The sequence below is a fragment of the Tachysurus fulvidraco genome, chromosome 10 (genome assembly GCF_022655615.1).
Source record: "Tachysurus fulvidraco isolate hzauxx_2018 chromosome 10, HZAU_PFXX_2.0, whole genome shotgun sequence".
Classification (NCBI taxonomy): Eukaryota; Metazoa; Chordata; class Actinopteri; order Siluriformes; family Bagridae; genus Tachysurus; species Tachysurus fulvidraco.
In genome coordinates this window covers 18,324,455-18,337,149 of record NC_062527.1, presented here as the reverse complement: position 1 = coordinate 18,337,149, position 12,695 = coordinate 18,324,455, and the positions used below count along the sequence as shown (strand labels likewise).

The window sequence follows — 12,695 nt, the reverse complement described above, 5'->3', positions numbered from 1 at the left end:
ACCTACAGCAGCTACATGAGCTATTATCAACAGGAAAGGTTTTTTATTCACAAATCAACTAAATCAACTCCAAACATCTCAAGTCAACTTCAAATCAACTCCAAACAACTCAAATCAACTCCAAACAACTAAAATCCACTTCAAATCAACTCAAAACAACTGAAATCAAATCTGATGACCATGTGACCCTAGTATGAAGTCATGTTCTTCCAAAGAAGAGATTGTCCAGAACCAGCGTGATGCATCCAGCATAATTACTTTCAGTGAAAGACATTTTGAAAGCTACATCATACAAAAAATTCAATACAACTCAAATCAACTCCAAGCAACTCAGATCAACTTCAAACAACTCAAATCAACTCCAAACAACTCAAATCAACTTCAAACAACTCAAAACAACTCCAAACAACTCAAGTGTGTTTTGAAATTTATGCTAAAAGTCTGGGAAAATCAACTTCAAGTCAACTCCAAACAACTCAAATCAACTTCAAACAACTCAAATCAACTCCAAACAATTCAAATCATCTCCAAACAACTCAAATCAACTTCAAACAATTCAAAACAACTCCAAACAACTCAAATCAACTCCAAACAACTCAAATCAACTTCAAACAACTCAAAACAACTCAAATCAACTCCAAATAATTCAAATCATCTCCAAACAACTCAAATCAACTTCAAACAACTCAAAACAACTCAAATCAACTCCAATCAACTTCAAATCAACTCAAAACAACTGAAATCAAATCTGATGACCATGTGACCCTAGTATGAAGTCATGTTTTTCCAAAGAAGAGATTGTCCAGAACCAGCGCGATGCATCCAGCATAATTACTTTCAGTGAACGAAATTTTGAAAGCTACATCATGCAAAAAATTCAATACAACTCAAATCAACTCCAAACAACTCAAATCAACTTCAAACAACTCAAAACAACTCAAATCAACTCTAAATATCTCAAAACAACTCAAATCCACTTCAAACAACTCAAAACAACTCAAATCAACTCCAAACAACTAAAATCAACTCCAAACAACTCAAATCAACTCCAAATAATTCAAATCAACTCAAATCAATTTCAAACAACTCAAAACAACTCAAATCAACTCTAAACAACACAAAACAACTCAAATCAAAACCAAACAACTCTAAACAACTCAAATCAACTTCAAACAACTCCAAACAACTCAAATCAACTCCAAACAATTCAAATCATCTCCAAACAACTCAAATCATCTCCAAACAAGTCAAATCAAGAAGGTTGTGTGTTCAAATCACGTCGAGGTCAAAAATCTTGATTTCTCTGCTGGGAAGAGAAGTGAATTATTTGGATCAAAAGCACTATGAAGATGACAACAAAGATTATACAACACCAACACATTACCAGAATATCCACATGACAAAAGAGAGGAGTAAAGTAAATTCAACAAGCTTTATTCTGAGAGACCTACAGCAGCTACATGAGCTATTATCAACAGGAAAGGTTTTTTATTCACAAATCAACTAAATCAACTTCAAACAACTCAAATCAACTCCAAACAATTCAAATCATCTCCAAACAACTCAAATCAACTTCAAACAATTCAAAACAACTCCAAACAACTCAAATCAACTGAAATCAAATCTGATGACCATGTGACCCTAGTATGAAGTCATGTTCTTCCAAAGAAGAGATTGTCCAGAACCAGCGTGATGCATCCAGCATAATTACTTTCAGTGAAAGACATTTTGAAAGCTACATCATACAAAAAATTCAATACAACTCAAATCAACTCCAAGCAACTCAAATCAACTTCAAACAACTCAAAACAACTCAAATCAACTCCAAACAACTCAAATCAACTTCAAACAACTCAAAACAACTGAAATCAAATCTGATGACCATGTGACCCTAGTATGAAGTCATGTTCTTCCAAAGAAGAGATTGTCCAGAACCAGCATGACGCATAATTACTTTCAGTGAAAGAAATTTTGAAAGCTACATCATACAAAAAATTCAATACAACTCAAATCAACTCCAAACAACTCAAATCAACTTCAAACAACTCAAAACAACTCCAAACAACTCAAATCAACTCCAAACAATTCAAATCATCTCCAAACAACTCAAATCAACTTCAAACAACTCAAATCAACTCCAAACAACTCAAATCAACTCCAAAAAACTAAAATCAACTTCAAATCAACTCAAAACAACTGAAATCAAATCTGATGACCATGTGACCCTAGTATGAAGTCATGTTCTTCCAAAGAAGAGATTGTCCAGAACCAGCATGACGCATAATTACTTTCAGTGAAAGAAATTTTGAAAGCTACATCATACAAAAAATTCAATACAACTCAAATCAACTCCAAACAATTCAAATCAACTTCAAACAACTCAAAACAACTCCAAACAACTCAAATCAACTCCAAACAATTCAAATCATCTCCAAACAACTCAAATCAACTTCAAACAACTCAAATCAACTCAAACAACTCAAATCAACTCCAAACAACTAAAATCAACTTCAAATCAACTCAAAACAACTGAAATCAAATCTGATGACCATGTGACCCTAGTATGAAGTCATGTTCTTCCAAAGAAGAGATTGTCCAGAACCAGCGTGATGCATCCAGCATAATTACTTTCACTATGAAGATGACAACAACGATTATACAACACCAACACATTCCCAGAATATCCACATGACAAAAGAGAGGAGGAAAGCTTTATTCTGAGAGACCTACAACAGCTACATGAGCAATTATCAACAAGAAAGGTTTTTTATTCACAAATCAACTAAATCAACTCCAAACAACTCAAATCAACTTCAAATCAACTCCAAACAACTCAAATCAACTCCAAATAATTCAAATCAACTCAAATCAATTTCAAACAACTGAAAACAACTCAAATCAACTCAAATCAACTCTAAACAACTCAAAAAACTCAAAAAACTCAAAACAACTCATATCAACTTCAAATCAACTCCAAACAACTCAAATCAACTCCAAACAACTAAAATCAACTTCAAAACAACTGAAATCAAATCTGATGACCATGTGACCCTAGTATGAAGTCATGTTCTTCCAAAGAAGAGATTGTCCAGAACCAGCATGACGCATCCAGCATAATTACTTTCAGTGAAAGAAATTATGAAAGCTACATCATACCAAAAATTCAATACAACTCAAATCAACTCCAAACAACTCAAATCAACTTCAAACAACTCAAATCAACTCCAAACAACTCAAATCAACTTCAAACAACTCAAAACAACTCCAAACAACTAAAATCAACTTCAAATCAACTAAAAACAACTGAAATCAAATCTGATGACCATGTGACCCTAGTATGAAGTCATGTTCTTCCAAAGAAGAGATTGTCCAGAACCAGCATGACGCATTCAGCATAATTACTTTCAGTGAAAGAAATTTTGAAAGCTACATCATACAAAAAAATCCAATACAACTGTGTGTTTTGAAATTTATGCTAAAAGTCTGGGAAAGAACCAGATATGAACCTGAGTGTATGAAAGAGAGACCTCGTGGCGCAACGGTAGCGCGTCTGACTCCAGATCAGAAGGTTGCGTGTTCAAATCACGTCGGGGTCAAAAATCTTGATTTCTCTGCTGGGAAGAGAAGTGAATTATTTGGATCAAAAGCACTATAAAGATGACAACAATGATTATACAACACCAACACATTACCAGAATATGCACATGACAAAAGAGAGGAATAAAGTAAATTCAACAAGCTTTATTCTGAGAGACCTACAGCAGCTACATGAGCTATTATCAACAGGAAAGGTTTTTTATTCACAAATCAACTAAATCAACTCCAAACATCTCAAGTCAACTTCAAATCAACTCCAAACAACTCAAATCAACTCCAAACAACTAAAATCCACTTCAAATCAACTCAAAACAACTGAAATCAAATCTGATGACCATGTGACCCTAGTATGAAGTCATGTTCTTCCAAAGAAGAGATTGTCCAGAACCAGCGTGATGCATCCAGCATAATTACTTTCAGTGAAAGACATTTTGAAAGCTACATCATACAAAAAATTCAATACAACTCAAATCAACTCCAAGCAACTCAAATCAACTTCAAACAACTCAAAACAACTCAAATCAACTCCAAACAACTCAAATCAACTTCAAACAACTCAAAACAACTGAAATCAAATCTGATGACCATGTGACCCTAGTATGAAGTCATGTTCTTCCAAAGAAGAGATTGTCCAGAACCAGCATGACGCATAATTACTTTCAGTGAAAGAAATTTTGAAAGCTACATCATACAAAAAATTCAATACAACTCAAATCAACTCCAAACAACTCAAATCAACTTCAAACAACTCAAAACAACTCCAAACAACTCAAATCAACTCCAAACAATTCAAATCATCTCCAAACAACTCAAATCAACTTCAAACAACTCAAATCAACTCCAAACAACTCAAATCAACTCCAAACAACTAAAATCAACTTCAAATCAACTCAAAACAACTGAAATCAAATCTGATGACCATGTGACCCTAGTATGAAGTCATGTTCTTCCAAAAAAGAGATTGTCCAGAACCAGTGTGATGCATCCAGCATAATTACTTTCACTATGAAGATGACAACAACGATTATACAACACCAACACATTCCCAGAATATCCACATGACAAAAGAGAGGAGGAAAGCTTTATTCTGAGAGACCTACAACAGCTACATGAGCAATTATCAACAAGAAAGGTTTTTTATTCACAAATCAACTAAATCAACTCCAAACAACTCAAATCAACTTCAAATCAACTCCAAACAACTCAAATCAACTCCAAATAATTCAAATCAACTCAAATCAATTTCAAACAACTCAAATCAACTCAAATCAACTCTAAACAACTCAAAAAACTCAAATCAACTTCAAACAACTTAAATAAACTCCAAACAACTTCAAACAACTCAAATCAACTTCAAACAACTCAAATCAACTCCAAACAACTCATATCAACTTCAAATCAACTCCAAACAACTCAAATCAACTCCAAACAACTAAAATCAACTTCAAAACAACTGAAATCAAATCTGATGACCATGTGACCCTAGTATGAAGTCATGTTCTTCCAAAGAAGAGATTGTCCAGAACCAGCGTGACGCATCCAGCATAATTACTTTCAGTGAAAGAAATTATGAAAGCTACATCATACTAAAAATTCAATACAACTCAAATCAACTTCAAACAACTCAAATCAACTCCAAACAACTGAAATTAACTCCAAACAACTAAAATCAACTTCAAATCAACTCAAAACAACTGAAATCAAATCTGATGACCATGTGACCCTAGTATGAAGTCATGTTCTTCCAAAGAAGAGATTGTCCAGAACCAGCATGACGCATTCAGCATAATTACTTTCAGTGAAAGAAATTTTGAAAGCTACATCATACAAAAAAATCCGATACAACTGTGTGTTTTGAAATTTATGCTAAAAGTCTGGGAAAGAACCAGATATGAACCTGTGTGTATGAAAGAGAGACCTCGTGGCGCAACGGTAGCGCGTCTGACTCCAGATCAGAAGGTTGCGTGTTCAAATCACGTCGGGGTCAAAAATCTTGATTTCTCTGCTGGGAAGAGAAGTGAATTATTTGGATCAAAAGCACTATGAAGATGACAACAAAGATTATACAACACCAACACATTACCAGAATATCCACATGACAAAAGAGAGGAGTAAAGTAAATTCAACAAGCTTTATTCTGAGAGACCTACAGCAGCTACATGAGCTATTATCAACAGGAAAGGTTTTTTATTCACAAATCAACTAAATCAACTCCAAACATCTCAAGTCAACTTCAAATCAACTCCAAACAACTGAAATCAACTCCAAACAACTAAAATCCACTTCAAATCAACTCAAAACAACTGAAATCAAATCTGATGACCATGTGACCCTAGTATGAAGTCATGTTCTTCCAAAGAAGAGATTGTCCAGAACCAGCATGACACATCCAGCATAATTACTTTCAATGAACGAAATTTTGAAAGCTACATCATACAAAAAATTCAATACAACTCAAATCAACTTCAAACAACTCAAAACATCTCAAATAAACTCCAAACAACTCAAATCAACTCCAAACAACTAAAATCAACTTCAAAACAACTGAAATCAAATCTGATGACCATGTGACCCTAGTATGAAGTCATGTTCTTCCAAAGAAGAGATTGTCCAGAACCAGCGTGACGCATCCAGCATAATTACTTTCAGTGAAAGAAATTATGAAAGCTACATCATACTAAAAATTCAATACAACTCAAATCAACTCCAAACAATTCAAATCAACTTCAAACAACTCAAAACAACTCCAAACAACTAAAATCAACTTCAAATCAACTAAAAATAACTGAAATCAAATCTGATGACCATGTGACCCTAGTATGAAGTCATGTTCTTCCAAAGAAGAGATTGTCCAGAACCAGCATGACGCATTCAGCATAATTACTTTCAGTGAAAGAAATTTTGAAAGCTACATCATACAAAAAAATCCAATACAACTGTGTTTTGAAATTTATGCTAAAAGTCTGGGAAAGAACCAGATATGAACCTGAGTGCATGAACGAGAGACCTCGTGGCGCAACGGTAGCGCGTCTGACTCCAGATCAGAAGGTTGCGTGTTCAAATCACGTCGGGGTCAAAAATCTTGATTTCTCTGCTGGGAAGAGAAGTGAATTATTTGGATCAAAAGCACTATGAAGATGACAACAAAGATTATACAACACCAACACATTACCAGAATATCCACATGACAAAAGAGAGGAGTAAAGTAAATTCAACAAGCTTTATTCTGAGAGACCTACAGCAGCTACATGAGCTATTATCAACAGGAAAGGTTTTTTATTCACAAATCAACTAAATCAACTCCAAACATCTCAAGTCAACTTCAAATCAACTCCAAACAACTGAAATCAACTCCAAACAACTAAAATCCACTTCAAATCAACTCAAAACAACTGAAATCAAATCTGATGACCATGTGACCCTAGTATGAAGTCATGTTCTTCCAAAGAAGAGATTGTCCAGAACCAGCGTGACGCATCCAGCATAATTACTTTCAGTGAAAGAAATTATGAAAGCAACATCATACCAAAAATTCAATACAACTCAAATCAACTCCAAACAATTCAAATCAACTTCAAACAACTCAAAACAACTCCAAACAACTAAAATCAACTTCAAATCAACTAAAAACAACTGAAATCAAATCTGATGACCATGTGACCCTAGTATGAAGTCATGTTCTTCCAAAGAAGAGATTGTCCAGAACCAGCGTGACGCATCCAGCATAATTACTTTCAGTGAAAGAAATTTTGAAAGCTACATCATACAAAAAATTCAATACAACTCAAATCAACTCCAAACAACTTCAAACAACTCAAATCAACTCCAAACAACTCAGAACAACTCCAAACAACTCAAATCCACTTCAAACAACTCAAATCAACTCCAAACAACTCAAAACAACTCAAATCAACTTCAAACAACTCAGAACAACTCCAAACAACTAAAATCAACTTCAAATCAACTAAAAACAACTGAAATCAAATCTGATGACCATGTGACCCTAGTATGAAGTCATGTTCTTCCAAAGAAGAGATTGTCCAGAACCAGCGTGACGCATCCAGCATAATTACTTTCAGTGAAAGAAATTTTGAAAGCTATATCATACAAAAGAATTCAATACAACTGTGTGCTTTGAGACCTCGTGAGACCTTGTGGCGCAACGGTAGCGCGTCTGATCAGAAGGTTGCGTGTTCAACTCACGTCGGGGTCAAAAACCTCGATTTCTCTGCTGGGAAGCGAAGTGAATTATTTGGATCAAAAGCACTATAAAGATGACAACAATGAATATACAACACCAACACATTCCCAGAATATCCACATGACAAAAGAGGGGAGTAAAGTACAGTAAATTCAACAAGCTTTATTCTGAGAGACCTACAGCAGCTACATGAGCTATTATCAACAGGAAAGGTTTTTTATTCACAAATCAACTCCAAAAAACTCAGATCAACTCCAAACAACTCAAATCAACTTCAAATCAACTCCAAACAACTGAAATCAAATCTGATAACCATGTGACCCTAGTATGAAGTCATGTTCTTCCAAAGAAGAGATTGTCCAGAACCAGCATGACACATCCAGCATAATTACTTTCAGTGAAAGAAATTTTGAAAGCTACATCATACAAAAAATTTCAATACAACTCAAATCAACTCCAAACAACTCAAATCAACTTCAAACAACTCAAATCAACTTCAAACAACTCAAATCAACTCCAAACAATTCAAATCATCTCCAAACAACTCAAATCAACTTCAAACAACTCAAATCAACTCCAAACAACTCAAATCAACTCCAAACAACTAAAATCAACTTCAAATCAACTCCAAACAACTAACATCAACTTCAAATCAACTAAAAACAACTGAAATCAAATCTGATGACCATGTGACCCTAGTATGAAGTCATGTTCTTCCAAAGAAGAGATTGTCCAGAACCAGCGTGACATGACAAAAGAGAGGAGTAAAGTAAATTCAACAAGCTTTATTCTGAGAGACCTACAGCAGCTACATGAGCTATTATGAACAGGAAAGGTTTTTTATTCACAAATCAACTAAATCAACTCCAAACAACTCAAATCAACTCCAAACAACTTCAAACAACTCAAATCAACTCCAAACAACTCAGAACAACTCCAAACAACTCAAATCCACTTCAAACAACTCAAATCAACTCCAAACAACTCAAAACAACTCAAATCAACTTCAAACAACTCAGAACAACTCCAAACAACTAAAATCAACTTCAAATCAACTAAAAACAACTGAAATCAAATCTGATGACCATGTGACCCTAGTATGAAGTCATGTTCTTCCAAAGAAGAGATTGTCCAGAACCAGCGTGACATGACAAAAGAGAGGAGTAAAGTAAATTCAACAAGCTTTATTCTGAGAGACCTACAGCAGCTACATGAGCTATTATGAACAGGAAAGGTTTTTTATTCACAAATCAACTAAATCAACTCCAAACAACTCAAATCAACTTCAAATCAACTCCAAACAACTCAAATCAACTCCAAATAATTCAAATCAACTCAAATCAATTTCAAACAACTCAAAACAACTCAAATCAACTCAAATAAACTCAAAACAACTCAAATAAACTCCAAACAACTTCAAACAACTCAAATCAACTCCAAACAATTCAAATCATCTCCAAACAACTCAAATCAACTTCAAACAACTCAAATCATCTCCAAACAACTCAAATCAGTTTTCAAATCATGTCGGGGTCAAAAATCTTGATTTCTCTGCTGGGAAGAGAAGTGAATTATTTGGATCAAAAGCACTATGAAGATGACAACAAAGATTATACAACACCAACACATTACCAGAATATCCACATGACAAAAGAGAGGAGTAAAGTAAATTCAACAAGCTTTATTCTGAGAGACCTACAGCAGCTACATGAGCTATTATCAACAGGAAAGGTTTTTTATTCACAAATCAACTAAATCAACTCCAAACATCTCAAGTCAACTTCAAATCAACTCCAAACAACTCAAATCAACTCCAAACAACTAAAATCCACTTCAAATCAACTCAAAACAACTGAAATCAAATCTGATGACCATGTGACCCTAGTATGAAGTCATGTTCTTCCAAAGAAGAGATTGTCCAGAACCAGCATGACGCATAATTACTTTCAGTGAAAGAAATTTTGAAAGCTACATCATACAAAAAATTCAATACAACTCAAATCAACTTCAAACAACTCAAAACAACTCCAAACAACTAAAATCAACTTCAAATAAACTCAAAACAACTCAAATCAACTCAAATCAACTTCAAACAACTCAAAACAACTCAAATCAACTCCAAACAACTCAAATCAAATTCAAACAACTCAAATCAACTCCAAACAACTCAAAACAACTCAAATCAACTTTAAATCAACTCAAAACAACTGAAATCAAATCTGATGACCATGTGACCCTAGTATGAAGTCATGTTCTTCCAAAGAAGAGATTGTCCAGAACCAGCATGACGCATCCAGCATAATTACTTTCAATGAAAGAAATTTTGAAAGCTACATCATACAAAAAAATCCAATACAACTGTGTGCTTTGAGACGTCGTGAGACCTCGTGGCGCAACGGTAGCGCGTCTGACTCCAGATCAGAAGGTTGCGTGTTCAAATCACGTCGGGGTCAAAAATCTTGATTTCTCTGCTGGGAGGAGAAATGAATTATTTGGATCAAAAGCACTATAAAGATGACAACAATGAATATACAACACCAACACATTCCCAGAATATCCACATGACAAAAGAGGGGAGTAAAGTACAGTAAATACAACAAGCTTTATTCTGAGAGACCTACAGCAGCTACATGAGCTATTATCAACAGGAAAGGTTTTTTATTCACAAATCAACTCCAAACAACTCAAATCAACTCCAAACAACTCAAATCAACTCCAAACAACTAAAATCAACTTCAAAACAACTGAAATCAAATCTGATGACCATGTGACCCTAGTATGAACTCATGTTCTTTCAAAGAAGAGATTGTCCAGAACCAGCGTGACGCATCCAGCATAATTACTTTCAGTGAAAGAAATTTTGAAAGCTACATCATACAAAAAATTCAGTACAACTCAAATCAACTCTAAATAACTCAAATCAACTTCAAACAACTCAAATCAACTCCAAACAACTCAAATCAACTCCAAACAATTCAAATCATCTCCAAACAACGCAAATCAACTTCAAACAACTTAAAACAACTCAAATCAACTCCAAACAACTCAAATCAACTCCAAACAACTAAAATCAACTTCAAATCAACTAAAAACAACTGAAATCAAATCTGATGACCATGTGACCCTAGTATGAAGTCATGTTCTTCCAAAGAAGAGATTGTCCAGAACCAGCGTGACGTCGGGGTCAAAAATCACGTCGGGGTCCAATACAAAAGAATTCAATACAACTGTGTGCTTTGAGACCTTGTGAGACCTCGTGGCGCAACAGTAGCGCGTCTGACTCCAGATCAGAAGGTTGCGTGTTCAAATCACGTCGGGGTCAAAAATCTTGATTTCTCTGCTGGGAAGCGAAGTGAATTATTTGGATCAAAAGCACTATAAAGATGACAACAATGAATATACAACACCAACACATTACCAGAATATCCACATGACAAAAGAGGGGAGTAAAGTACAGTAAATTCAACAAGCTTTATTCTGAGAGACCTACAGCAGCTACATGAGCTATTATCAACAGGAAAGGTTTGTTATTCACAAATCAACTCCAAACAACTCAGATCAACTCCAAACAACTCAAATCAACTTCAAATCAACTCCAAACAACTGAAATCAAATCTGATAACCATGTGACCCTAGTATGAAGTCATGTTCTTCCAAAGAAGGGATTGTCCAGAACCAGCATGACGCATCCAGCATAATTACTTTCAGTGAAAGAAATTTTGAAAGCTACATCATGCAAAAAATTCAATACAACTCAAATCAACTCCAAACAACTCAAATCAACTCAAATCAACTTCAAACAACTCAAAACAACTCAAATCACCTCCAAACAATTCAAATCATTTCCAAACATCTCAAATCAACTTCAAACAACTCAAATCAACTCCAAACAATTCAAATAATCTCCAAACAACTCAAATCAATTTCAAACAACTCAAAACAACTCAAATCAACTCCAAACAACTCAGATCAACTCCAAATAACTCAAATCAACTTCAAATCAACTCCAAACAACTGAAATCAAATCTGATAACCATGTGACCCTAGTATGAAGTCATGTTCTTCCAAAGAAGAGATTGTCCAGAACCAGCATGACGCATCCAGCATAATTACTTTCAGTGAAAGAAATTTTGAAAGCTACATCATACAAAAAATTCAATACAACTCAAATCAACTTCAAACAATTCAAATCATCTCCAAACAACTCAAATCAACTCCAAACAACTCAAATCAACTTCAAACAACTCCAAACAACTCAAATCAACTCCAAACAACTCAAATCAACTCCAAATAACTCAAATCAACTTCAAGTCAACTCAAGACAACTGAAATAAAATCTGATGACCTTGTGACCCCAGTATGAAGTCATGTTCTTCCAAAGAAGAGATTGTCCAGAACCAGCGTGACGCATCCAGCATAATTACTTTCAGTGAAAGAAATTTTGAAAGCTACATCATACAAAAAAAATCTATACAACTGTGTGCTTTGAAATTTGTGCTAAAAGTCTGGGAAAGAACCAGAACGAGTACATGAACTAGAGACCTTGTGGCGCAACGGTAGCGCGTCTGACTCCAGATCGGAAGGTTGCATGTTCAAATCAAGTTGGGGTCAAAAATGTTTATTCCTCTGCTGGGAAGAGAAGTGAATTATTTGGACCAAAAGCACTAAAGATTGCAACAATGAATATATAACACTAACACATACCTACAGGAGATACTTCCATTACATGAGCTATTATCAAGAGGAAAGGAGAGAAAAATGACTCCAGTTTACAGTTTGCATTTGAGACTATCATGTGCTGGCAAATTGGACACACATCCGACACTTTGTCTATTTCCTATTCTCAAATCAAATCAAAACAACTAAAAGCAACTCAAATAAACTCAACTAAACTCAA

At 34.8% G+C, this 12,695-nt stretch overlaps 5 non-coding genes across 5 annotated transcripts; all 5 read left to right on the top strand.

The window, feature by feature from the left end:
* Nucleotides 1-3,524: 3,524 nt before the first annotated feature.
* Nucleotides 3,525-3,596, top strand: trnaw-cca. Its single transcript has one exon. It is a non-coding gene; the product is annotated as a tRNA-Trp (tRNA).
* Nucleotides 3,597-5,512: 1,916 nt separating this feature from the next.
* trnaw-cca lies at nucleotides 5,513-5,584 on the top strand. Its single transcript has one exon. It is a non-coding gene; the product is annotated as a tRNA-Trp (tRNA).
* Nucleotides 5,585-6,601: 1,017 nt separating this feature from the next.
* trnaw-cca lies at nucleotides 6,602-6,673 on the top strand. The gene has a single exon. It is a non-coding gene; the product is annotated as a tRNA-Trp (tRNA).
* A 3,506-nt stretch (nucleotides 6,674-10,179) lies between these two features.
* On the top strand, nucleotides 10,180-10,251 carry trnaw-cca. Its single transcript has one exon. It is a non-coding gene; the product is annotated as a tRNA-Trp (tRNA).
* A 797-nt stretch (nucleotides 10,252-11,048) lies between these two features.
* On the top strand, nucleotides 11,049-11,120 carry trnaw-cca. The gene has a single exon. It is a non-coding gene; the product is annotated as a tRNA-Trp (tRNA).
* The last annotated feature ends 1,575 nt before the right edge of the window (nucleotides 11,121-12,695 follow it).